The sequence below is a fragment of the Lynx canadensis genome, chromosome F2, assembly GCF_007474595.2.
Source record: "Lynx canadensis isolate LIC74 chromosome F2, mLynCan4.pri.v2, whole genome shotgun sequence".
NCBI lineage: Eukaryota > Metazoa > Chordata > Mammalia > Carnivora > Felidae > Lynx > Lynx canadensis.
Genome location: NC_044320.2, coordinates 19,565,674 through 19,591,469, shown reverse-complemented (window position 1 = coordinate 19,591,469; position 25,796 = coordinate 19,565,674). Strand labels below are relative to the sequence as shown.

Below are 25,796 nucleotides of genomic sequence, written 5' to 3'. Positions count from 1 at the left end.
AGGTTTAAATGAGATGCCACATGTGAAAGGCTTTGAAAATGTTCACTTTTAATTTTACTTTGGAAAAGCGTAATCACTGCTTTTTAGAAGTCTCAACCATGTTAGTACTGTGTCTAGCACGTAGTAATTACTCAGTAAGTATTAGAATGACCAGTGCATATGACTATTCTACTGTAAGTACAGATGATATATTCAGAATTTAGGGATTTTTTTTTTTTAAGTTTATTTCTTTTGGGCACGCCTGGGTGGCCCAGTTGGTGAAGCATTTGACTCTTGGTTTTGGCTCAGGTCATATTCTCATGGCTTCATGGGTTGGAGCCCTGCTTCCAGCCCTGAGGCTCTGAGCTGACAGTGTGGAGCTTGCTTGGGATTCCTTCTCTTTCTGCTCCTCCCCTACTCACGCCGTCTCTGTCTTTCTCAAAATAAATAAATAAACTTAAAAAAAAAAAGTTTATTTATTTTGAGAGAGAGAGAGAGAGAGATAGTGCTGGGGGGGGGGGCGCAGAGTGAGTGGGGGAGGGGCAGAGAGAAAGAGAGAATCCCAGGCAGGCTCCACACCATCAGTGCAGAGCCCCATGCGGAGCTTGAACTCTGGAACCACGAGGTCATGACCTGACCGGAAGTCAGGTGCTTAACCAACTGAGTCATCCTGGTGCCCCCAGAATTTAGGGATTTAAGTATACCCTGGCTTCTTCATTACTGGAGGGACCTCTCATGAAGGGGTGGGAATGCCATCCTTGCTGTCACTGTCACAACATGTTCATGCATCCCTAGCTGCCTTTTCACAGTCTGATTGTGGGGACTTTACGATGTGCAGGCTTCCTGCCTCTAACTGCTTCACAGACATGCAACTCCCTTTTGCCTTCTCTTGCTTTTCCACTGCTTTTTTGGTCATCAGCAATAAGGCAGTAAGGAAAGCGGACACCAAGGATTGGGATTTGAGATAAAAAACTCGGGTTCCAGGCCCAGCTCTATGCATCTTACTTATTTAATATTTACGAAATATTATAATATTTAATGTTTATTAGACACATATGTATGTATATATTTAAACTTCTATTCCCTTGGTCAAGTCAGCCGCTCTGGGCCTCTGTGCTCTTACCTGCAGAATGGGAACAATAATACCCTTCCACATAAAATTTGTGTTGGTGGATCAAATGGGCTACAATATGGGAGGGAACTTTGTAAAATAAACCATAAACCAAGATTAGTTATCATTGTTATGATTATTATAAGCTCCAGATGTGAAATTGAGGGCTGACTCCTCAATCCTGACACTTTGAAAGGCAGTTGGTTGCATAAGGACCTGAAATGAATTAAAACTTCCTTTTCCAGCCTGACTGCGGTGTCCTTTCCCTATTGTCTTCATTCTTTCCCTTTTCATAAAAGATTTACTTCTGTGTTCAATGTACTTTTATGGTTTTGCATCTTTTTTTTTTTAAACATTTATTTATTTTTGAGACAGAGAGAGGCAGAGCATGAACGGGGGAGGGGCAGAGAGAGAGGGAGACACAGAATCTGAAACAGTCTCCCGGCTCTGAGCTGTCAGCACAGAGCCTGACGCGGGGCTCGAACTCACGGACCGTGAGATCATGACCTGAGCTGAAGTCGGCCGCTTACCCGACTGCGCCACCCAGGCGCCCCTGGTTTTGCATCTTAAAAATGCATTCAGATACCACTTCATGCCAACAGGATGGCTGTAGTGAAATAGTAACAAGTGTTGGCAAAGACACGGAGAAATTGGAACCTTGAAACACTGCTGGTGGACAAGTAAGATGATACAGCCACTTTGGAAAACAGTCTGGCGTTTCCTCAAAGATAAAACATGGAGTTAACATACGACCCAGCAATTTTACTCCTAGGCATATATTCAAAAGAAATGAAAACGTATGTTCACATAAAAATTTATACACAACTGTTCACAGCAGCATTATTCACAGTCGCTGAAAACAACAACTCAAGTGCCCATCCACCGACGGATGGATTAACAGTGTATGGTGTATCCATGCAATGGAATGTTATTCGGCATAAGAAGGAATAAAGTACTGATACATGTTACAGCATGGATAAACTTTGAAAATATGCTGAGTGAAGGCAGACACAAAAGGCCACATATTGTATGACTCCTTTTATATGAAATGTCCACAAGAGGCAAATCTATGGAGGTAGAAGGTGGTTGCCAGCAGCAGTGGCGAGGTCGAGAACGGAAGATGAGTGCTGAGGGTTCTAGAGTTTCTTTTGGGGAGGAGGAACATGTTCTACACTTGATGGTGGTTATGATTTCATACCTCTGGGGATATACTTAAGACGATCTCATTATATACATTAAATGGATGAACTATGTGGTGTGTCACTTATATCTCAATAAAACGATTACAAAATAGATTTGGATGAAAATTTTTATCAAAGAATGATAAAAGGCAAAATATTAGATGTATTTACACAAACTTTTGCTTTTCTGATTGACCAAAGAATGTAGTGATATTTATCACTAACTCAATAACACATTATTACCACACCAGATAGAACTGATATTTTACATATATATTTTTATAGTATTTTTCTTGATACAAAACAGAAAAGGTGCCATAGTCAAGAAAATCTTAGAACATTCCTAACTTGAAGATAATTAACCATATGTAAGTCATTCATGAGTAAGGTTTCATATTATGAATTTTCAAATCATTTGTTATTTTTATGTGTTCTATTTATGTCTTTTGTCTTGAAATTTGTCCGTGCAGTCATAACTGTGACACTAATTAAGACATCCAAAATACACCTCATGTTTCTTCTCTAGGATAATCGCAGAGATACTTAACAAGAAAGTAGTTTGTGATAGAGCGTTTAAATAAAGAATCCCCAATAATATTACTGTCCTCTTTGTGGTAATGGTAGGTGTGGTAATAATAACAATAATACTCATTTATATGCCATTTATTACCTACCAAGGAGATGGAGAGATATCTACATATCTGTAGACATTTATATGCCATATATATATATATATATGTATATATATGTGCCTTTAATCTTTATAGCAGCTCTATGTAGAAGATATGCATCACCCACATTTTACAAATTTGAAAACTAAGAAACCAAACATTTAAACCAACTGGCTATAGGTTATCCAGCCATAAAGTGGGAGAACTGAAAGTACCTGTTCTTAGGCAGGATGCTAGACTACAATTTAATGATGTCCTCAACTAGTAATTTAGAGGGTTGCAAAGTGTAATGATGAGACAAATGTAAAACGGAATCATGTGTATAAGACTTGTCACATTCTAGCATGACTACTTTTTGCAAACACATAAGCAGACAAATGATTTCTTTTCCATTCTGTTGGGAAAAATTCGATGTATTTCTAGAAGTGTTTATGTTTTCACAAGATAGAGTGGTCACTTCCTCTACTATTGAACCGGGTCTTCCTTGCCATGTGGTTTTGAAAACTTAATTAGAACTCCATTCTGAATCTGTAATCATTTTAACGGGAAGATGAATTGCAGTTCACTACTTTGCCAGCTGTGAGGATGCAGGTGGGGTGGGGAGGAGAGTTAAGAAGGTGATGAGGAATGCTTAATTAAGAGAGAAAACGTTTCAAGCATTCCAGTTATGCTCCTCTACCTAGACTAAATATGCTAATTACAGCGATCTCATCCAATCACTAAATGCTGGTTCCCTACAAGCAATTTGCTAAGCAATGAATTTTAGCCAAATTGTAGGAAATTGTAGTTCTTTCAGATTGTTGGATGTATTTGCCTTTTTGCTATAACAGACTGTCTTTCCAGACTCTCACGGCCTTGCTATTTATTGCCTTTTTCAAAAAAACACGTTCAATAAGTGTTGAACTGCTTCCTGAATTTGCTTGGCAAACGTTAATGCAGTGTGCAGGTATGAAGTAAAAATCAGCTCATCGAACAAAAATCAAGCTATAATAGGGGCGCCTGGGTGGCGCAGTCGGTTAAGCGTCCGACTTCAGCCAGGTCACGATCTCGCGGTCCGTGAGTTCGAGCCCGCGTCAGGCTCTGGGCTGATGGCTCGGAGCCTGGAGCCTGTTTCCGATTCTGTGTCTCCCTCTCTCTCTGCCCCTCCCCCGTTCATGCTCTGTCTCTCTCTGTCCCAAAAATAAATAAACGTTGAAAAAAAAAATTAAAAAAAAAATCAAGCTATAATAAAGTAAACAAGAGGTGAGGAATTTAGAGCATGCCGAATAGAAAAAGGACAAAGTGTCCATTTCATTGCATTTGAACACAAAGAATTTTAAGGTTGGCCTGGAGATTTTCTTAGGGGGTAGCCCTACTGGAAGCCATTACTATGGAAGCTTAGCTCTAGCAGACACTGTAGATGAAGGGAATAGCCGGAAACTACCCCCCAGACGCTACTACTGAAGTCTAGAGATCCAAAAAGAAGGAGAACACTTGTTTTCTTGTATTCTTCAAAACAGCAGAGATATCCTGGAGTCAGGAAATTATTGCCTGTTTGCATAAAAAAAAGGGGGAGGGGGTTGTAGGAAACAGAGTCACTGTATTTGGAATCAATGCAGAGAAGCCTAGTGTAGGGTGTTAAATTGCCTTTGAATCAGAGGCTCCTCCAACATACAGACCCTGTTCCTGTGAACCTCTTTTCCGCTTCACAAACGGGATGTGAGGGCAGGGAGCAGAACCCTGGTACATAGCAAACCCTTGGTAATGATTCGTTTCGTAACCTGGAGAGAGCACATGAAGGGACTTTGTCACTTGCAAAAAACATCATGCAAATAGAAGGCATTTAGTAAGTGCTCAATAAATGATTATGGAATTATTTTATATCTTTATGCACTTATTCATATGTAAACCTTTTTCTGAAATGACTGCTGTTAGCTGTGTTTGAGTAATATATTTGTGTTCCTCAAAAGCCAGTGATGATATTTCAGTTATGGCTTCCGTCTTTTGGAACCAATAAACCTGAAAGTAAGTTAAATACATCTCCAAAGAAGTGAATGGAAGGGGAAGGAAGATCGTTCTCTCCTCTTATTTCCAGTATTCATTTGTATCAGGAATTCACTTCCCTTTAGTAAGTAGTGGCTCTTAAATGATTGGTTTCTAGGAGTTTAGTGATTAGGAAAAGACTGAGAAAAACGACGATCAGCCCTCTTTATACACAGTGGGTCATCGCACTTTTCTATCCCCCTCATTGTCTACTACAGACAAGTGGAGTCTAGATCCGAGATCCTTGTGCCAGTATTTATCAGCCTTAACCAAACTTGGAAGCTTATGTCAGTGATTCTTTTTGTGGATCATTATATACTTGAGGGACAATAGTGGAGACAGATTGGGGGCAGAGGACTTAGTAGGCCAGACGGCGTGCTTGCACACAGCTGTTCCTGGTGGCAATGCCAGCAGGGGCCATGGGAGCTATTTTTTCAGGGCTGGCTGCGATGGTTCCATCTTGGAAGAGTTCAGAGAGAACACTGACCTACCTACTCAGGTCTGCACAAAGAATCACTTTTTTTTTTTTTTTTTTGGTGGCTTTTGGAATAATTTTAAAGGTGGATGGGAGAGATGAGATGAAACAAGAGAAAACACACCCAGCAGTGTGGGACAAGATGTTCTTTTGTATCTGTGGTTTTCAGATTAACAGCTGTTGCTAGGGTGTGGCAAGTGGGGACACATGCCAGGGCTCTCCAGCTCAGGGAAGCCCATGGCAGCTGCAGAGGAGGTAAGAAGAGGAGGGAGTTAGCAGCTAGTGTCACCAGAGAAAGTCTCAAATCTCTCCACTCTTACCCCTCAGCTGTGACTTGTGGCTCTCTGTTACTGGCAGTGGTGGTGGTTCGCTTACTCGTTTTAATGCTGACGACACAGTCTCCTGGGGATACTTGTATCTACCCACTTCTGATTCTGATATTTACCCGGAGATTATTTTTTTTTTAACAAATTAAAAAAATTTTTTTTTCAATTTTATTTTTGAGGGAGAGACAGCGCTAGTGGGGGAGGGGCAGAGAGTGAGGGAGACACAGAATCCAAAGCAGGCTCCAGGCTCTGAGCTGTCAGCACAGAGCCTGATTCGGGGCTCGAACCCATGAACTGTGAGATCATGACCTGAGCCGAAGTTGGACGCTCAACCGACTGAGCCACCCATGAGCCCCCAGAGATCCCTTTCACTGAGAAAGCTGTGGCCCAGCACCCGCCTCCATGTTGGCCCGATTAGATCATCCAGCTCTGAGGTGGCAAAACCATCACTGCCACAGAGAACTGAGCCTGGAGCTTTGTGGGGAGATCAGGCAGGATTCAGAGGACCAGTCCCAGCACAGCAGCTACTCTCATCTTGCCTTAAAGAGTGAGAAACAAATGAGCATTCTGATGAGCACTCTCTCCTTACGAGGGAAAGTCTCGTTTCATGCTATCCTGTTTTCATTAGGGTTGGGTTAGTCACTGCATTTTATTATGTGTGAAGCTTGGCCATTTCTAACAAGCTGTGAAATTTTGAAAGGCTATTCTGTGAGTGGTGTCTTGACAGAAAAAGCGAGGGGGATTCGGAAGGGGACGGTGTAGAGATACAGAATTATGTGCCGCTCTTAAGGTGGTCTTAGGCTTACCCATCTGTGATACTTGTGGCAAGAAAGATGCCATTACCCTGCCTGCCTTGGGTCCCCTTGGGAAGAGGGGAGATCACAGCTGTTGTACTTTGGAGAAAGGTTCATTGAGTGTTCTGGAGATAAGCTCCACGTCCTCTGCAAAAGGATATTATCTTGTTCTTCATACGAGAATATATGAAGGTTCATATATACGTGTTTTTTTTCACGTTAAAGAAGAGTTTAGCACATATTTCTTTTGTGTATCCTGAGTTAGTTTGCTATTTAAAATGCAATCCTCTTATAAGATTTGCACACTTATTTTCAGGCACATACATTGAATGCACTAAAGTGTGAATTACTTAGATTGTAGAAGTGCTGTTTTCCTTCCCGATTCCTTTTCTCTTCCCTAGGAGAAAAGAAGAATGGAGTAAACTTGGATCTTCTTTTCACCGAGTTGTTTTTAAAGTTCTACTTACCTTTTTACTTTCTAACTTTTCCATAAATGAAAGTGACTTTCACAGAATATAGTCACTGAAAAAAGCAACGAGTTAGTCCTGTGATGACATAGGACTGTTTTACACTGAGGTGTAGAGAGCGCCTTATATTACATTTAGCTAAACTACAATAAGGTAGATAAAGCAAGACTTTACCAAAGCTCCCACTTATTGTACTATTTTTTTTTTCTTGAGAACTGACTACAAAAAGCAGTTGAGGGGATGAGGTTTTAAGGCAGTATGATCTAATGCATAAGCATGATTCATTTTCCTTCACATTTATTAGAGTTGATTTTTAAAAAAAAATTTTAATGTTTATTTTTGAGAGAGAGAAACAAAGAACAAGCAGGGAAGGGGCAGAGAGAGAGACACAGAATCCGAAGTGGGCTCCAGGCTCTAAGCTGACAGCACAGAGCCTGATGTGGGACTCGAACTTACAAACTGCGAGATCATGACCTGAGCCGAATCGGACGCTTAACCGACTGAGCCCCCAGGTGCCCCAGAACTGATTTTGTTAATGACTGGGTTGTAGAATCTGGCAGTCAAATGTAACAGTGGGTAGAACTGAAGCTATCGTGGGGGAGGATGCACAGACCTTGGCTGCCACAATAAAGGACACTTGTCCTGCTGCCATTCTTCTAAGAGCTAAAAGATATCACAAAAGTATTTTAAGAATATCCAAACATAAAGAACAAGACTCAACTAAAGCTTTTTCCTGCCAACTATTTATCATGAAAAGTTTCAAACATACAGGAAAGTTTAAAGAATTTTACACCTTATCTCCACCACTTTGATTCCACAATTCACATTTTACCACGCTTGCTTTATCACTTAACTGTCCTTCTGTCCGTCTTTCTGTCCAACCATCAATTCATCTTATTGTTCTTAGGCACTTTGGACTAAGTTTCAGACAATAATATACTTCCCCTAAAATCCTCAACATGCAGTTTACTAATATTCAGTATTTCCTGAACAAACGAAGACTGGATTTGGCTGCCATCAACTACCAGCAAACGTCTTGAGCTTGGATGAGTTGGTACCATCTTAACTCACAGACTCACAAGATATTACAACAGAGCAAAGCTCTTCACTGGTGGTCTTGGGCTTACCCATCTGTGATACTGTGGCAAGGAGGATGCTTTTACCCTGCCTGCCTTGGGTCCCCTTGCGGGGAGAGGGGAGATCACAGCTGTTGTACTTTGGAGAAAGGTTCATTGAGTGTTGGGGAGATAAGCGCAATGTCTTCTGCAAAAAGTAATTTGGGCTCGATGAAAAATCAGTGAAAATTTTTTGAGTAGAGTACAATGTGATTAAGCCATAATTTTAGAAGAAATAAAGTTCAGAGAGGGAGCTTATACAGAGAAGAAGAAAGTGTCTACAGAAAAGCCACAAGAAAGACACAGCATAGGAGAGGTTAGGAGACATTGGTATGCATCTTGGACTCTGCTCCTTTCTACATAATTCCTCCCGAAAACCTCCCCATAATGGTGGTTACATGTTCTGTATCGATACTTCCTCCTTCATCTCCTACCCCTCACCACCCTCTGATTTGGAAGATATGCCTCTGGTGTTCAGGATTCCTTCAGTGATAGAGTAAAATAGAACTCTCAAGATACGATTGAAATGGCAAGTTTAGGTTCAAATTGCAAAGAATGATTTCTGTATCACTTGGATTTTGATGACTTTCCAAGGAACACCTCCATCCACAGATAGCCAAAGCTGTATAAAAGTCATCTCTTTGTTTAAGCAAAGCTGTTTTCGGGATAATTAAGAGGCAGCCTTTTGGAAAAGTTGCAAAGCATTTTGTACTTACATAGCTCAACTAAAAAATATCTTTCATGTCACATGTTCAGTACATTTTGTCAATTTTCCCCCTCCGTTCTCCATAAATTGGAAATGGGAGCTACCTTTGGTTATCAAGAAGGCAGGTGTTCTCACACTGGTAATATGGTTTAAGTTTATATTTCAGGGCATGCTGTGTTGACTTTACAATAGTGACTCGGGCATTGATTTCATACTGCATCTTACCATAAAGATAACTAATAGGAATAAATCCAAATAAAAGTTGGTTTTATTCTCAGATAACGTAGCATGAATTTAGTCTTTTATTCTTCAAAATGGGTGGCACATGTGCAAATGCAGCAAAACTTTTGTACTCAAGTATCGATAAGAAACTGTGATATCAAAATGCGACTTTTCTCTTTCGCCTGTGTTGACTACAAAAGAGAGCAGCTCCAGTTAAACCCATTGAGAAGCATCCGTGAAATCTAAGAAGCTGGGCCTGGAGCCAACACATTTGTCTACTTGCTTGCCACTTGCTGACTATGCACTAATGAGGGCGTGAAGCCAAGGAGGGCAGAGTCTGATTACTCAGGGCCTCATTATAATTTCTAATTACACCTTTCAAGGGAAGGTGTAGCGGTTAGGGCCAGGAATTCCTTACAAACCACCGTTCCGATGCACCAGGGTTTGTTGAGCCATTTTGTTTATTATGGGACAGAACGATTTGATTGTTTCCATGGTTAATTAACCAGAGAGAATCTCTTCAATTGTCTTCCTGTTCGCTCCATTTTGGGTGTTTTGCTGCTAGATAATGTCATTTCCAAAAGGGGAACACAGAGAAGGAGAGGAAGTTGGTTTGGCTATTTGTCAGCAGTTCTGGGAGAATGTTTACTCAGGGAGGAGTTTGAAAACTGTGAGAATTTGGGGGTTTATCTGGACATTTTTGGTTCTTTTATGTATCTGTCCCATCTATAGTCTAAGGTTTCCTGACTGAAGCCAGGCCTCTGGAGGGTCCCTGGGAAGGTTTTTGGAGAGTGGGAGTGACCTCTTAAAGGTCTTCTCTCTCCCAGTTCTTGAGATTCGAAACATCTCTCACAACTTGTAACTGTTCCACGTCACCAGTGTTCCTCCGTTGAGCATATGGACAAATGTGTTCGCCTCTGCCAGAGAAAACTTCTAGTAGCCAAGAGTCAGTGTGTTCTTTATGAGCCTCTAGATGTATGGATAGGGGAGGGGGGCTGGGAGGAACCCTAGCATCAGCAAAGCAACCATACTCGTAGAATCTAGGATACGTTTGGGGAGACCCTTGCAATCTTTATTGGTAGCTTATGTGAACGGAAATTTCATCATAAAACTTAGCCTGGCGGTCCTTAAAAGGACATCCACCTATATAATATGACAATTTGTTTAGCTTTGTAGCAAAAACTGCTCTTCTTGATAGAGCCTAGCAACAGTTATTCAATTACATTGTCTGGGGGTTCCTGGGAGAGGGACCTTCATGGGGATGATAGTACAACTGGTAGCAAAGAGAACACTTACTTAAAACGATACTGTAGTCTATTCAGACAATTGTTCCAAGGTTACTTTTGGCCAATTCAGTTAGTCACTTAAAACCACATCTGCAAGAAGGCGGACATTTTACGGTATTAGACCATGAGTCCTTTGAGAATCGCATCTTACCTATGTGGCCTAAAATGCCTCTCATGGCAGAAGGGATTGTTAATGTGAAGTATGTGTTTCTCATAGGGCAGGTGTTTTCTTCTCTGAGGGCCCTATGTCCTAGTGTGATAATAATTTTTCTGGAGAAGGGTCAAGGTGATTGATGGCAGGCCTGTCTTCCCTTCCCGTCCAGAATTTTGGGAATGGGAGGTGTAAGCAAAAGCTGGCACCTTCTAAAGGGAAGGTCCAACTGCTAAACTTCTTCTTCCAGTGACTTAAAAAAACGGCTCCTTGTCTTGCTTGGAGCCTTCCCTCATCTTACACGCTTCCAGCAAGGCCTCTACAGCCCTTTCTGTTTTTGTCTCTCTGGTGTGGTGAGGGAGGTGAAGGTGAATCCCAAGTATGGGTTAAGGAACACTTTTACTAGAGACCCATAGGTGGGAAGGGCCAGCAAGAAGGTACAGGGCCTTCCATTCCTCATTATCCTACAAGTTGGGCACGAGCATGAAGCTGCCTGACATGTAGGATGTTTCTATTCCATAGGGTGGGCCCTGTCCCCAGGCCACTCGGCCTTTCTATAATGCACACATACTGTGAAGTCAGGCACCGACGAGACCAAGCTGGGAAACAGCAGGTGCGCAGCACCTGGAGACCTTGGGGCCTTGTTTGAAGTTGTGGCCAGGAAGGGCCACAGTCCTGGTGATGGCTGGGTTTGGGTGAAGCCACTCCTGCTGGGGAAAGGCCAGGCTCCCGGTCTTAGCCAGCTCACTGCCTGGCAAGTCAAGCTGGGCCTCTGAGGTCACCTCCACACATCCTGCGTGGCCCTCCACAGGTGACTCATCTGCGTTCTTCGGGGTGAGGTATGGTGCCTTATTTATTCCTAGGTCCAGAACTTCCATGCCTCAGTCCAGGAAGAGGCATACCATATTTTAATGCTGCAAGTGCATTTTGATTTACTCTGAAGTTTGGAAACCACCATTTTAAATTTTTTTTTTTCAACGTTTATTTGTTTTTGGGACAGAGAGAGACAGAGCATGAACAGGGGAGGGGCAGAGAGAGAGGGAGACACAGAATCGGAAACAGGCTCCAGGCTCTGAGCCATTAGCCCAGAGCCTGACACGGGGCTCGAACTCACGGACCGCGAGATCGTGACCTGGCTGAAGTCGGACGCTTAACCGACTGCGCCACCCAGGCGCCCCTGGAAACCACCATTTTAAATGTTACCTTATTTTATAAGCGAGGGTGTTTAGTTCAAAGGTTAAACTAGGTTATGTCTTCTAACCTCTGAGTCCTTTTAGTTGCTTAACATTGAACTTCCATCTGTTTTCCTTCTGCCAAGATAGATGGATAAATCATCCCTTGGCAGTGGATTTTAAGTTTCATTGCTGTGCTATTTACCGTGATGTTCATTGGTTTTGTATTATTCTGATTTTCTTTTAGCCTCCCCAATAAATAACAACAAGAGTAATAACAGTAATAATAACCAGTATTTACTGAACCCTACTGTGTGCCAAATAGTGTGGTAAGCATTTTACATGAATTATATCATTTAATCTTCCAGTAGATATCATTAGTTCCATTTTAGAGATGGAGACACAAAGCCTTAGAAACAAGTTAAGAAACTTGCCCAGGATCACAAGACCAGCCAAATGAAAGAGCTGGGCTTTGTAACACACTAGTGTTCCATCAAAAGCCAGACCCTTAGAGTTTGTGGGTTGAAGACACAGTTGGACTCAGCCTGAAGCCATTGGAGCCTGAAGGTCAGGGGCAGAGAATGCCTCAGCTGTTGTGGATGTGGAGCCTGGACCTTTGAAATTGGACTTGTTTCAGGACATTTGCATCTGTGTTGAGTAAACATTAAACGTTCATACACAATAAGAATTATATCAACTATGTACATGCAACTGATGAATAGCAATGTTAGTATCTGTAAAATTAAAAAAAAATTTTAATGTTCATATTTGAGAGAGACAGAGAGACAGAGCATGAGTGGGGGAGGGGCAGAGAGAGAGGGAGACACAGAATCCGAATGAAGCAGGCTCCAGGCTCTGACCTGTCAGCACAGAGCCCGACGCGGGGCTCGAACTCACAAACTGTGAGATCATGACCTGAGCCGAAGTCCGATGCTTAACTGACTGAACCATCCAGGTGCCCCAATACCTTTAAAATTAATGAAGGACTATTTAAAGCGACAAAAACTTGGCTTAGTTGTGTGAATAATCCGCTATGTACACTACGCCATATGCCTAAATACCAGAAGTATACTGATGAAATACGTCAGATTGACTTTTGTGTGTTTTATCCTAAGATAATAGTAAATATGCTTCACCTATGGATTGTTTATTAACCAGAAATGAAAGTTCTGGAATGTGAATCCAGCTGGTCATATTTTAGGCTGTGGGAGGAAACTTATTTATTGATGCTTTTTTGTGGCATGGAACTCTAGGAAAATGCATATCCCTAGGCTTATGTTTTACACATAAGGAATAGATTAGTCAGTAGAATCTCATGCAAGCAACATTTGAAATGTTCCAAATATTATTTGGTACATTGTAGCCTGAGAGCTCTTCAAGGTATTGCTCAATTTCTGTTGAGAGCCAGAATAAATTTTTACTTAGTTAACTATAGATCTTTACTTTAGACCCTTATATAGAGCCTTTGATTCTTGTTCTCAGAGTGTAAGTTGAAATAGCAAAATAAGCCTGGGCATTTGGTTCCAGACCCTCTCTTGCTTCCTTTGTAGGAATGGAGAGGACAATAATTTTATGATCGTAACTGATTTTTTCACACTAGACATTGAGATTTGGTGGAAGAAGGGTCTTGTAGTTTAGATGTTGATTTTAGGATTAGAAGAATGCAGAACTCTAAGGGTTGGGGAATCTTGGATTCAAGACAGAGTAAGTAGAAAGATTTTCTATGCTATCAGGGGATATGTAGGCTTAATGCTAGAATTTTCAAGTATCCTGAGACAAGACTTGCTTTAGCAGAAGACTAAGGATAAGGGATAAGGACTATTTAAAGGGGATTATGCAATCTTGGCATGGTTTCTTGAATAAATGGACTCTCAGGAGATTCAGGGGCTCTAACTCAGTGCTCTTGTTGACTAAATCAGTTTAAAGTTCTGTTTCCTGCGGTGCCTGGGTGGCTCGGTCAGTTAAGCCTTTGACTCTTGACTTCAGCTCAGGTCATGATCTCATGGTTGTGAGATCCAGCCCCACATTGGGCTCCACACTCAGTGCAGAGCCTGCTTGGGAATCTCTCTCTGCCCCTCCCCCACTGGCATACGGTCAGTCTCTCTCTCTCTCTCTCTCTCTCTCTCTCTCTCTCTCTCAAAATAAATAAATAAACATTAAAAAAAACACTTCTGTTTCCTTTTCTATAAAATGGGAAGATAAATAGTGTCCTTGAGGTAACATGCATGTAGAGTACTTAGAATAAAGCCTGGCACATAGGGTAATAGTAATAGTAAATAGGTCAACATGACTTGGAGTTAATGTTCTGGAAGCACATTTTCTTCAGTTATGAAATGCGAGTGTACACATTTATTCGTGATGTCAAAAACATGAAATTTTATTTTATTAAAAAAAATTTGTTTTAGAGAGAGAAGGGGGGTAGGGTCAGGGGAGAGAGAGAGAGAATCTCAAGCACGCTCCACACTCAGCTTGAAGCCGATTGTAGGGCTTGATCTTGCCACCGTGAGATCATGACCTGAGCCAAAATCGAGAGTCACTCAAGCAACTAAGCTACCCAGGTGTCCTGAAAACATGAATTTTTTTTAATGTTTATTTTTGAGCAGGGGGTAGGGGCACAGAGTGAGGGAAACGAGGATCAGAAGCTGGCTCTGCACTGACAGCAGACAGCCCCACGTGGGGCTGGAACTCACAAACTGGGAGATCATGACCTGAGCTGAAGTCGGACGCTTAACCAGCTGAACCACCCAGGTGCCCCCCAAAATACGTGGATTTTTAAATGATGCATGAAAATCAATCGCATATGTTGGGAACAGGCAAAAACTATGGCTAGTGGGCCATCTCTGGGCCGCTGCATGTTTTTGGAAATAAAGTTTTATTAGAACACAGCCATGCCCCTTCATTTACTGCTTTTGTACTGTAACAGCAGAGTTATTACAATTGAGACTGTCTGATCTCCAAAGCCAAAAAATATTTACTGTTTGGTCCTTTATAGAAGAAGTTTGCCAACTCTTAATGTATATCTAAGAGAGAGAAAGTGTGTGTGTTGGGGGGGGGGGGCGTGGGGGATGTGCATGGTTGTATTAAGGAGCACCTACTAGAAGCTGGTAACATTCTTCCAAATGAGAGATGAGCATTTTGCAAATTTATAAATTGACTTTGAGAAGCTTTGGTGTTTATTACTTTTGTTTACATTTTTTATGAGAATGATTTTTTTTAACGTCTATTTATTTTTGAGGGGGGGGGAGGGTAGAGAGAGGGGGAGACACAGAATCCAAAGCAGCCTCCAGGCTCTGAGCTGTTCGCACAGAGCCCGACACGGGGCTTGAACTCACGAACCATGAGATCATGACCTCAGCAGAAGTCGGACACTTAACCGACTGAGCCATCCAGGTGCCCCTCTTTTGTTTACATTTTAAAATACTTACATTTTATAGTAGGAAACTAAGTTTAGAAACATTGCGATAATTTTGATCAAGTGTAGAGAATTGAATAGCCATATGGAATCCTAAACCACTTGTTTTCTGATCATTTTCCCCCCATGATGAAGGCCTAATACCTGTTGCACAGAACATGACATTAATAATGTATATGCAGTTGTAGACTAATGGGTGTTCTCTGTGCAATCTTCCTTTTGGTAAAACCCATATCAAGACTGCATGTTGCTATTTTTAACCAAATGTGAAAAGCTGGCTTTATTTTCCCCTATCTTTTTAAAAATCTTCACCTCGCCCTCTGTCAGTCACTATAAATTTAAAAATAACGTTGTAGGTATAAAGTCATATTATTTTTTAATTCCTCCTTATCTTGTGATATAATGCTTTCTTCATTTTGTCACACATTGAGTCGCTCCTTGTTTGTATTTATGTATTCACGCTTCTTCCTGTCACTAGAAATGTTATTACTTAGCTGATTGACACTTTAGCTACGTACCTGGGAGTCTCTTCCCCCTCTGTTAGTTCTTGCTCGTGGTCTCAGGACCTAATCTGGAGCTGAATGAAGCCTGAGGAAGGAATGACCTACTCTGTTCATTCATTTCCATGTCTTCTCCTAATGAGAGAAGTTGTCTATCAGGTGGACAAAGAAGACTGCATGCACATATTCAGACACTTCACAGAGCCTGAAAGCAGTTAATGCTTTAAATCTATGCACAAATCTGTACGTATTTAAACAGTTGAGAATCTCAGTTCAATGTGTCTTTGGTCATTGGCAATTGGAATGGCTTATGCTTTTTTTAAATGACAAATCTGTTATGAAACAACCATAGTTTGTACCTACTGAATCACTATATGGCTCTTGGAAGGTTACTAGCCTGCTTCGAGAGCACTGTTCAGAAGTTCTTGGAAGTCTCTGGGAATCTCCTGCCTATCTAATTTTAAATGCTTTTGGTAGTTTCCTGATTCCTCAATGAGACTCCAGAGCATATTCCCAGAGGTACACAGTTCCTACATTTTCCAAGCTTCCTACTTCAACCTTCCCTTGCATTTGTGGTAGCCTCTATCTGTATCCTTTCAGTGAAATCCTCTTTTTCCTAAATTAGCCAGAATTAGTTGCTGTTTCTTATAGCCATTATTGACATAGAAATTAATACTAGGAATGAGGTATATAAATACTATGTGATAAAAATTACAGATATCTATTATACTCTTTTTAGTTTTTGCTCAAAGCACAGAATTGGGGATATTAACATAAAATTTTTGCCGGCTTTAGAGTGTAAACAAAGGCTTATACTGCTTGGTATAGAAAATCATCTTATGATCAAAACAATCATCTTATGATTTGCTTGCATTTGTATAGGCTTTAATACGTAAAAATATGTTGGATTTCTAACAACATTTGTTATATAGATGGCTGTCTGTTACTGTTTTGATGGCTCTCATTGTATCTCCACTGTTCTAAGGATAGGGTAAGACTATAAACAAAGGCTTATTGATTGATCCCTTATAGAAAGTGAAATGCTTTTAGTTTCCAAGTAATGAAATTTCATTCTCCCCTTTCTTACTTTAAAAATAGAGAACTCCCCCCCCCAAAAAAAAGAAAATAAATAAATAAATAAATAAATAAATAAATAAATAAATAAATAAAAATAGAGAAACCCTCAGGTTGTAGGAATTGGACTTCTCTGTGCTTTGGAGTAAGAAGCAGAAAGTATTTTATTTCATTGATTTCATTTGGTTGTTTTCAGTTTTCGATATTTTCATGGATAAGGACACTTGTGCAATTCTATTGTGAACCAGTTAACATTTTTAGATCTTTTTATATTTAGTCTGTCACTTCGGTACACTGTTAAAATTGCTAAATATTTAGGTGCAGACATAAAATCTCATTTCAGAGTCTGCTGATTGATTGTGTCATTGCAGGTTAGATGACATGCAAACGTATGAATATTTGTAGCTTTCACAGGTGCTATTAGAAAGATATGGTGAGCTTGGCCTCATGAATTTACAGCAGTTATTAGTTGATGGTCAGATGCCTTCAGAAAAAATTGGCGTGGGTCACACTGGGAGCCTTTGGTCTGTAGAGTCACATAGACATTTTCTGGGTGCCATAAATATATAAAGAAATTCTATTATTTCTATAACAATTTTTCTTTCCCTTTGTATAAGCTTTGTGATGAGTTTTTGTGATACAAATTATGAACGCCAGCTAACCTTTAAACAGATGCAATGAAATTTTATATTTAGAAAGAGGTAGGGGCGCCTGGGTGGCTCAGTCGGTTGGGCGTCCAGCTTCGGCTCAGGTCATGATCTCGCGGTCCGTGAGTTCGAGCCCCGCATCGGGCTCTGTGCTATCGGTTCAGAGCCTGGAGCCTGCTTCGGATTCTGTGTCTCCCTCTCTCTCTGCCCCTCCCCCACTCACGCTCTGTCTCTGTCAAAAAATGAATAAACATTAAAAAAATTTTAGAAAGGTATTATTTTTTATTTTTTTAAATTTTTTATTAAAGTATAGTTGACATATAATATTATATTAGTTTTGGGTGTACAACACAGTCATTTAAAAAGTTTTTTGTTTTTTTTTTAACGTTTATTTATTTTTGAGACAGAGAGAGACAGAGCATGAACAGGGGAGGGTCAGAGAGAGGGAGACACAGAATCTGAAACAGGCTCCAGGCTCTGAGCTGGCAGCACAGAGCCCGACGCGGGGCTCGAACTCACAGACCACGAGATCATGACCTGAGCCGAAGTCGGCCGCTTAACCGACTGAGCCACCCAGGTGCCCCACAACACAGTCATTTAACAATTATATACATTTCAAGATGCTCACCATAAGTATAGTTACCATCTCTTGCCATATAAAGTTATTACACTATTTATTGACTATGTTCCCTCTATAGTCATTTTCATCCCTGTGGCTTACTTACTTTATAACTGGAACTTTGTATCTCTTGACCCTCTTCACTTATTTTGTCCATCTCCCCATCCCCTTCCCCTCTGGCAACCACTGGTTTGTCCTATATTTATGAGTCCGTTTCTCTTTTTTGGTATTATTGTTTGTTCAGTTGTTTTGCTTTTTAGATTCCACGTATAAGTGAAATCATATGATATTTATCTTTTACTGTCTGACTGACTTCACTTAGCATAATATTCTCTAGCTCCATCCATGTTGTTGCAAATGGCAAGATCTCATTCTTTTTCATGGTTGAGTAATATTTCATTGGATATATATACCACGTCTTCTTTACTACTCATCTATCAATGGACAATTCGGTTGCTCCCATGTCTTAGCTATTAATAGTAAATAATGTGCGATAAACATAGGGGTGCATGTATCTTTTCAAATCAGTGTTTTTGTTTCCTTCAGGTGAATGTCCAGAAGTGGAATTACTGGGTGCTTCTGTTTTTAGTGTTTTGAGGAAACTCTGTACTATTTTCTAGAGTGGCTTCACCAATTTACATTTCTACCAGAGGTGCACAAGGATTCCTGTACAAAGAGGTATTATTGATTCTTAACATTGTAGTGATCCTTAGCCTGTGAGATGAGAACATGAGTGATTATTTTGATTCCAATTGCGAGGTGAGGTGGTTGGCATGAAGTCCTGTCAGGCTTCCTTGTTCATTGCCATGTCCAAAACGTTCAGCCCAGAGATGGGTACCTAGTTGACACGGAGTGAAAATTCGCAAAGTGGCAAAATAAATGTAGCTCGGAGAGATAGTCTGTGGCTTGGCCACAGGACGTACGGTTACTAAGTGATGGAGGCAGAGCTCAGATTTAGGGCTTTTCATTCCTCTCCAGGTGGGGTCCAGAAAACTGGAGTAGTTGCACCACGCACACCTAAGCCAAGGTCTTCCTGAAAGGTTGACCATACCACAGTTGGCCGACACTTCGGCTCCAGGGCATCGACATAATCAAGTTGTTGAACCTCAGGCTGGAGGGACCTTGGTGGTAATCTAATTCAGCACTTGTAAATGACTGTTTCTCAGCCATTTGACTCTGTGCCAGAGCAAGAAAGGAACTGATGGTCTTGGCTCCCCTCCCCATTCTCTGCTTCCTCGTGCAAACCCGGAAAGTCTTTGTGGGGAGTCAAGACAGTCTCCTTCTCTGGAGACCGAGAGGCTCTGAGGTAGTTAGTATCTGCAGAGCTGACCCAGGACACGAGGCTCTCACTTAGTCCTGACCACCTTTCCTCTGTCCCAGAGGTGTCTTCGCGGGATTCCTCCACCCGCACGCAGCGTGTTGCCGCATTTCTGATTTGTTCTGCTCAGACTTAGAAGTCTTTGGTCCCCATTTTTACCTGAACACTGAGACCTCCCAGACCTCACTGGTTTAAAACGTATAGCTTTCTCACATCCCAGCTCTACATTTTCTGGTAGCGGCAGTAGTCATGCCTTGAACATGATCACCTCTCCCCAACCTCGAAGCCCCTCTGCCCCATCCGCAAGGAGAGAAAGGAGGAAGTACAATGGACTCTGATGGCCCACGTGAAATCCTGTCGTCTTCAAGTCCATTGCGACTAGCAAGAAAAAAATGATGAGGACACTCTTCACCTAAGTGAATACATTTCTCGGATGAATTGTGGGTGTCTCTTGCATGCCAGACATTGTGCTAGCTCTTAAGAAAAATAGGTGAATTATCCCAACCCTGCCCTCAAGGAGCTCACCACCAGTGAGTCCAGCCAGCGAGTGCAGAGATGGAAGTGTGGACAGTCCCGCTGCAGCATGGTGATCTCTGCAGTAGAAGGGTGTGTAAGGTGCGATGGGAGCCGTGGGTGGAAGGACCCGGCTCTCCCTGGTGGAGGGGGTAATGATTTCCTTGAGCAGGTACGCACGGAGCTGGGTTTTGAAGTTTAACTCAGGATATAGTGAGGGAGAGGAGGTTCATTTGAGGAAGAGAAAATAGCAAGTGGAAAGACTTGAAGATGAAAAATGTCATGGCATGTTCAGGAAAGTCCAAAGAGTCTTGCTGTCTGTTGGTTTTCAAATGTTTCTGCTTGCCCATCCCAATCTGTAAAAATGGTTTGATTATAGGGGCGTCTGGGTGGCTCACTTGGTTGGGTGTCCGACTTCGGCTCAGGTCACGATCTCACAGTTTGTGGATTCAAGCCCCGTGTCGGGCTCTGTGCTGACAGCTCAGAGCCTGGAGCCTGCTTCGGATTCTGTGTCTCCCTCTCTCTGCCCCTCCCCTACTTATGGTCTGTCTGTCTCTCCCTCTCAAAAATGAATAAATATTAACAAATTTTTTAAAATGTTTTGATCATAGAACCCCCCCAATATGAGCATATTAACAGCTATATACATGCCCTACTTCACTAATGCGTTATGTGTGTCATAAGCATACACAAAAACAGAAACTGCAATACTTTTAAATTTTTTTAATGTGTCTTTATTTTTGAGAAAGAGAGAGAGACACACAGAGCATGAGTGGGGGAGGAGCAGAGAGAGAGGGACACAGAACACGAAGCAGGCTCCAGGCTCTGAGCTGTCAGCACAGAGCCCGACACGGGGCTCAAACTCAAGAACTGTGAGATCATGACCTGAGCTGAAGTCAGATGCTTCATGTACATTTAGGGTGCCCCTAAATTGCAATACTTTTAAAGGTGAGATAAAATAAATGTAGACATTCTCATATTTAAAAAAAATTTTTTTTTCAATGTTCATTTATTTTGAGACAGACCATGAGCAGGGGAGGGGCAGAGAGAGAGGGAGAGAGAGGGAGAGAGAGAATCCCAAGCAGGCTCTGCACTATCAGCCCAGAGCCTGACGCAGGGCTTGAACTCACGAACCTGTGAGATCGCAACCTGAGCCTAAGTCAAGAGTCAGACCCTTAAACAACTGAACCACCCAGGCACCCCTGCATTCTCATATTTTTGTAGCTGCATCCAACAGATTGTCTTAGGCCCCTCCTTTGTAAGCCACTCTCTACAAGGGTGTCATATTCACTGCTGTATCCGTGTGTCTGGCACAGTTTCTAATTACTAGGCACCAGTAAATATTTGCTGCATTGAGTTGATTTTTAGCATTGCCGGAGTCAGCCTAAAGTAGTGGGCTGGTGACAAGTGTGTTTCAGCTTTTCTGAAGAAAGACCTTGCTAGGTTTCTCCAGGGCCCCAAGCAGGATACTAGAGCTTTGAGTTCAAACTCTGATTCTCACTGTTTATCTCAGGGCGGTCAAGGCCCTTACATAACTTTTCTGTGTCTTAAGAGGGCATTTATGCTGTTCAACAGGGGCAACAATATTCCCGCACATCACATGGCGCTTCTGCTGAGTGACTAATAAAAGTGATATTGTGAAGCACGTGGCACTGATGAAAAGCTTATCAGAATGGTAATTGGCACCAGTGTGAACAGGGGGAGAGAAAGAGAGCCATTCTTCCTCCTACTGCTCTTTCTGCTTAATGATAACAACATCAAAAGCAGATTTTTCAGTTTGACTTCTGAATCCAGAAGTCGATGACGCTATAGTAACAGAATGTCTTTTCCACATGGCAACGAACAAAACAGAAAGTCTGTCCCAGTGCCTTGTGATTAATAGAGAGGTTTGAAAAGATTTCAGGCAGTGTATGTGAACTCTTTGTTAAAAGTGCATGGGGTGCCTGGGTGGCTCAGTTGGTTAGGCATCGGACTCTTGATTTCAGCTCAGGTCATGATCCCATGGTTCGTGGGTTTGAGCCCCACATCCGGCTCTGCACTGACAGTGTGGAGACTGCTTGGGATTCTTCCTCTCCGTCTTTCTCTCTGCCCCTCCCCTGCTTATGCCCCCCCCCAAATAAATAAATAAAAAAATAAAAGTTCAGTTAATATTTTATTAGAGATCAGTTAAGATTATATACCTTTAGGTGTATGTAGAGCACAGATTTCTTCAGCAAATTTCAGAGAAACCTGGATGTATCCCTTTTTCATCTTTTCCTCCCAGAATAATTTGCTTATACATACGCTGCTGACAGTATTTTATCTCTAGTTACTCAGCCTATAAATATTTATTGGGAGCCCCTGGGACCAGCTTTTGTTTGTATCACAAGATATCGAGAAATAAACAGCATGATTCCTGCTCTCAGGAAGACGACTTTAGGTAGAGAAACAGTAAGAATCCATGAATAAATGGAGAGCAATTGAACAAAATATTGCAAACAACCCTGGAGAATTAAAGCAACAGTTTTAGAAAAGAGAAATCCTTGTGACCCATGAAAGGAGGAGATGGCTTCCTGGTGAGGTGGGACATGGGCAAAGATGATTAGGTTTTGTAAAAGTTGTAGGGAGGAAGGACGGAATTCCTAGCAGTAGGAATGCCGTGGCAAAGACACACGAAGTAGGATAGACATAGGACGTGTGCTTGATTGGAGCAGGAGCCTTTGTTTGGGAACAGGGGTCAATGTGGTTGATAAAGGGGAGAGGCAGAGTGAGGAAGGGTCACAGAGAGCTTTTATTGCTACACAGAGGACTCAGGACCTGTACCATGTCAAAAGTGAAAGAGAGCCTCTGAATGTCCTTATGTAGATGTGAGTCCACTGGAAGAGTGGAGTTCTAGAAACTGAATGGGGAGACTCTGGACTAGAAAAGTAGCCATGGATTGAAGGCAAATCAAGGGATATTTCCGGGATGTCAACAGCAGAATTTAGTAACAGGTTTAGCACAGAGGATGAAAGAAATGTGAGTACAAGGAACATTTACTGACCTCCTGTCAGCACTACAACGAGTGCTGGGATTACAAGAAGGGACTAAGTCCTCATTTCTGTCCTTGAAGGAATTCTTAGTCCACGGTAGCTAGGAATATTGCCTTGGTGGCTGGACTATTTGGGGACTCATTCCTAGAAATCAGATGTTTGGGAAAAGGAACTAATTTAGTAGGGAAGGATGATAAGAGAGAATGTGTGTGTTTATGGGTGGAGGTAGGGTAGGGACATGCTGAAATGATGAAGAATTTGTGTCTACCATGTCTTGTGTATGTTGAGTTTGGAGGGAGGTACTAGGCTCTGGAGACACAACAGTGAATGCCATGGCTTGAAAGGCCTGTCCTCATGTTGTTCCCTGGATCAAGAGAAGTATCAGAAGCACTGATGTTTAATAATCTAGGAAGGACTGTGAAGTATTGTGATTCTCTGAACATAGACATGCCGTTTAATTTTATTTATTCGATAGCTTATGTTCACTGATCAACTATGTGACAGTAAAGGGAGGTTTGAAAGTACCATGGAGTATAAAGTAATATTGAAGAATATGCCAAAGAAAACATGCGTATCCCCAAGTGCAAGTAATGTTTTAATATCTGGATTTGAATGTATCACTACTGATTCCTTAATTTAAGATTTTGATCTTTCTTTTAATTCTAATGGTCACCTCCTGATCCTTAGCTCATATATTCAAGAAATGCAGAATAAACATTAAGGTAAATTTCAACAAATCTGCTACAATATAGAACTCTGATGAAGTGATGTATTGCAAAAACAAATGGAATTTATTCTCAGGTATGATAGTCTCAACGTGACCGTATGTAATACAACTAATTGTGCCTCCAAGAGGTACCTGGACTTAAGTTATTCGTGTATGAATAATTGGTTGTGTGTTTTAGGTAAGAACTTTGCCATCCTTCAGGTTAAATGTTCAGAGAAGATTTAGGGAACTTAACTGCAGCACATTCTTGCAACAAATGAAAGAAAATAAATTAAAAATAAATTTTAAAAAACAGGAGGAAGAAAGTTTTTTGATGGAAAATAGTTTTAGAAATAACCATAATAATCTAGGAAGGACTTTTAAAGTATTGTGATTCTCTGAACATAGACATGCTGTTTAATTTTATTTATTCAATAGCTTATGATCACCCACTAACTGCATCGATTCCATTCAGATCATTGTTTTTCTATTATCAAACTAATGCAAACCCCTATTTGGTTTATGCCCCTTTATTAAAATGCAGGTTTCATCATTGTTTTCGTCTGAACACCTCTTGTTCTGGGCTGGCTCCACTTTCTGTCTGCAACTCCTCCCTCCAAACAAAGAAGTTGAGAACTTGACTTGCTATTGAAGCAAATAGCAATCAAATGACATGTAGTCAAATATTTATTCCTTCATTGTGTAACCAGAGGGAAAGTTACAAGTCTGATAAATGGAGACTGATTTGCAGGGCATTTTAAGTGTTCTCAAGAAACTAACTAGATAGTTAACTTGTTAGCGGCCCAGGGAAGATGTAATTGTGGTGTAAATCAAAGTCCCCTCAGAGCAGACCTCAGGCTTACACAGATGCCAAGGCTTCATTAAAAACCAGTACAGACAGCTCACCAACTCACAGAACACAAGTATCATTTACTTTTTGGTACCTAGAGTGAGAATTTGTCAAGTTTGCTTTGTTTCCTACCCTCTTGCACACACGAAAACAAATGTTGGGTTGGATGGATATGGGAGACAGGTGCAGGCGCATGGTCACACTCAACTGAGAGCAGTCTTTCAAAAGCCGTCTAGAATCTTAATGACTTCCGAGGAGTCTGCTCTCACCTTCCCTACCCTGCCTCTGCTAGCCTAATTAATAGAGTGTGACTTTTTAGCTGTTGCCAAGTGCCACTACCATTCAAGCAACAGCTGTCAGGAGAATGCGGCCAAGAGCCGATGAGATCTTTAGTTATCTAGCTGTCTTTAGAGAATACAGTCCTGGGTTTAAAAAGTGCTATGGTTCATAAGCAGCCTCAGGTATTTGGAGCCATGCTAGGCGTCCAGGGCTCTTTAATAGAAATTGGTTAAGTTTTCAGATTCTTTGTATAATCATCAGCGTGGTTTTAAATACCAACTCATCCACCATAACAAAATGGGGACTTAAGAGAGAAAATGGAGGTTTTTAGTGTGCTTATCAAATAATGGAAGACCCATGAAAAGCATAAATATGCAAATAACACTCCAGGTTCAACCACTGATATCACCAACTATAATTATGCAGAAATATTCTTATTGATGAGGTTGGATATACTCTTTCAAGTGCAGAGTCTTGGTAAGTGAGAAATCTGAAATTCTAGATGCTATGTGAGGCTCTGCCACTTGTAAACTATTACGGTGACAATTCCAGGCACTGTAGAAAACCTCCTTCCCATCATCTAGAGACAGGGGTTAACCATCTGTCCCCCAAGTACCGTACAAGGCTGTTTGCAAAAATCAAATGAGATTAAGTGTATGGAAGTGACTTATAAGCCATATTGTGCTATAGGCACATGAAATGTGGCATTGTCATCATGTCAGATGTCAGCGGGACTCAGATATATAGAAAACTGGATACTCCAGAGTTACCATCTAGACTCTTTCACGTTCAGTGTAATTCCTTCTTGGCTGGTGATGGTGGCTTTTGCTTCTGCTTTGGCCCCTCTTCTCTCTGCTCCTCAGTCTGAGTGACCTGGGATGCAGGCAAGTGTCGGTCTAGATGTTTGAGGTTATATGCACCAAAGCCTCCTTAAAGGGGCAAGCATATACACCATGAGTATTCAGTGACTACATTGGTACACACATAGTCTGGAAATTTAGCTGTAAGTGTATTGAGTTCCTGCAAGGGTCACAGTAACTATGTTAAGAAAGGGAAAATGCAAACCTGGAATAAGCCAATAACTAGATTGCTAGTAGTTTCTTCTCACTACCTGAGTTTCTGACAGGTCTGCGAAGATTTCCTTGAAAGTGCTATTAGATACCTGTGATAGCATTTTATTATGTAGCTC

The 25,796-nt window shown here is 41.4% G+C and overlaps 1 protein-coding gene across 2 annotated transcripts in view; it reads left to right on the top strand.

Annotated features, from left to right (window-relative positions):
* The window catches only part of DEPTOR (DEP domain containing MTOR interacting protein), a 137,192-nt gene that overhangs the window by 2,935 nt on the left and 108,461 nt on the right, over positions 1–25,796 (top strand). The window lies entirely within an intron of this gene.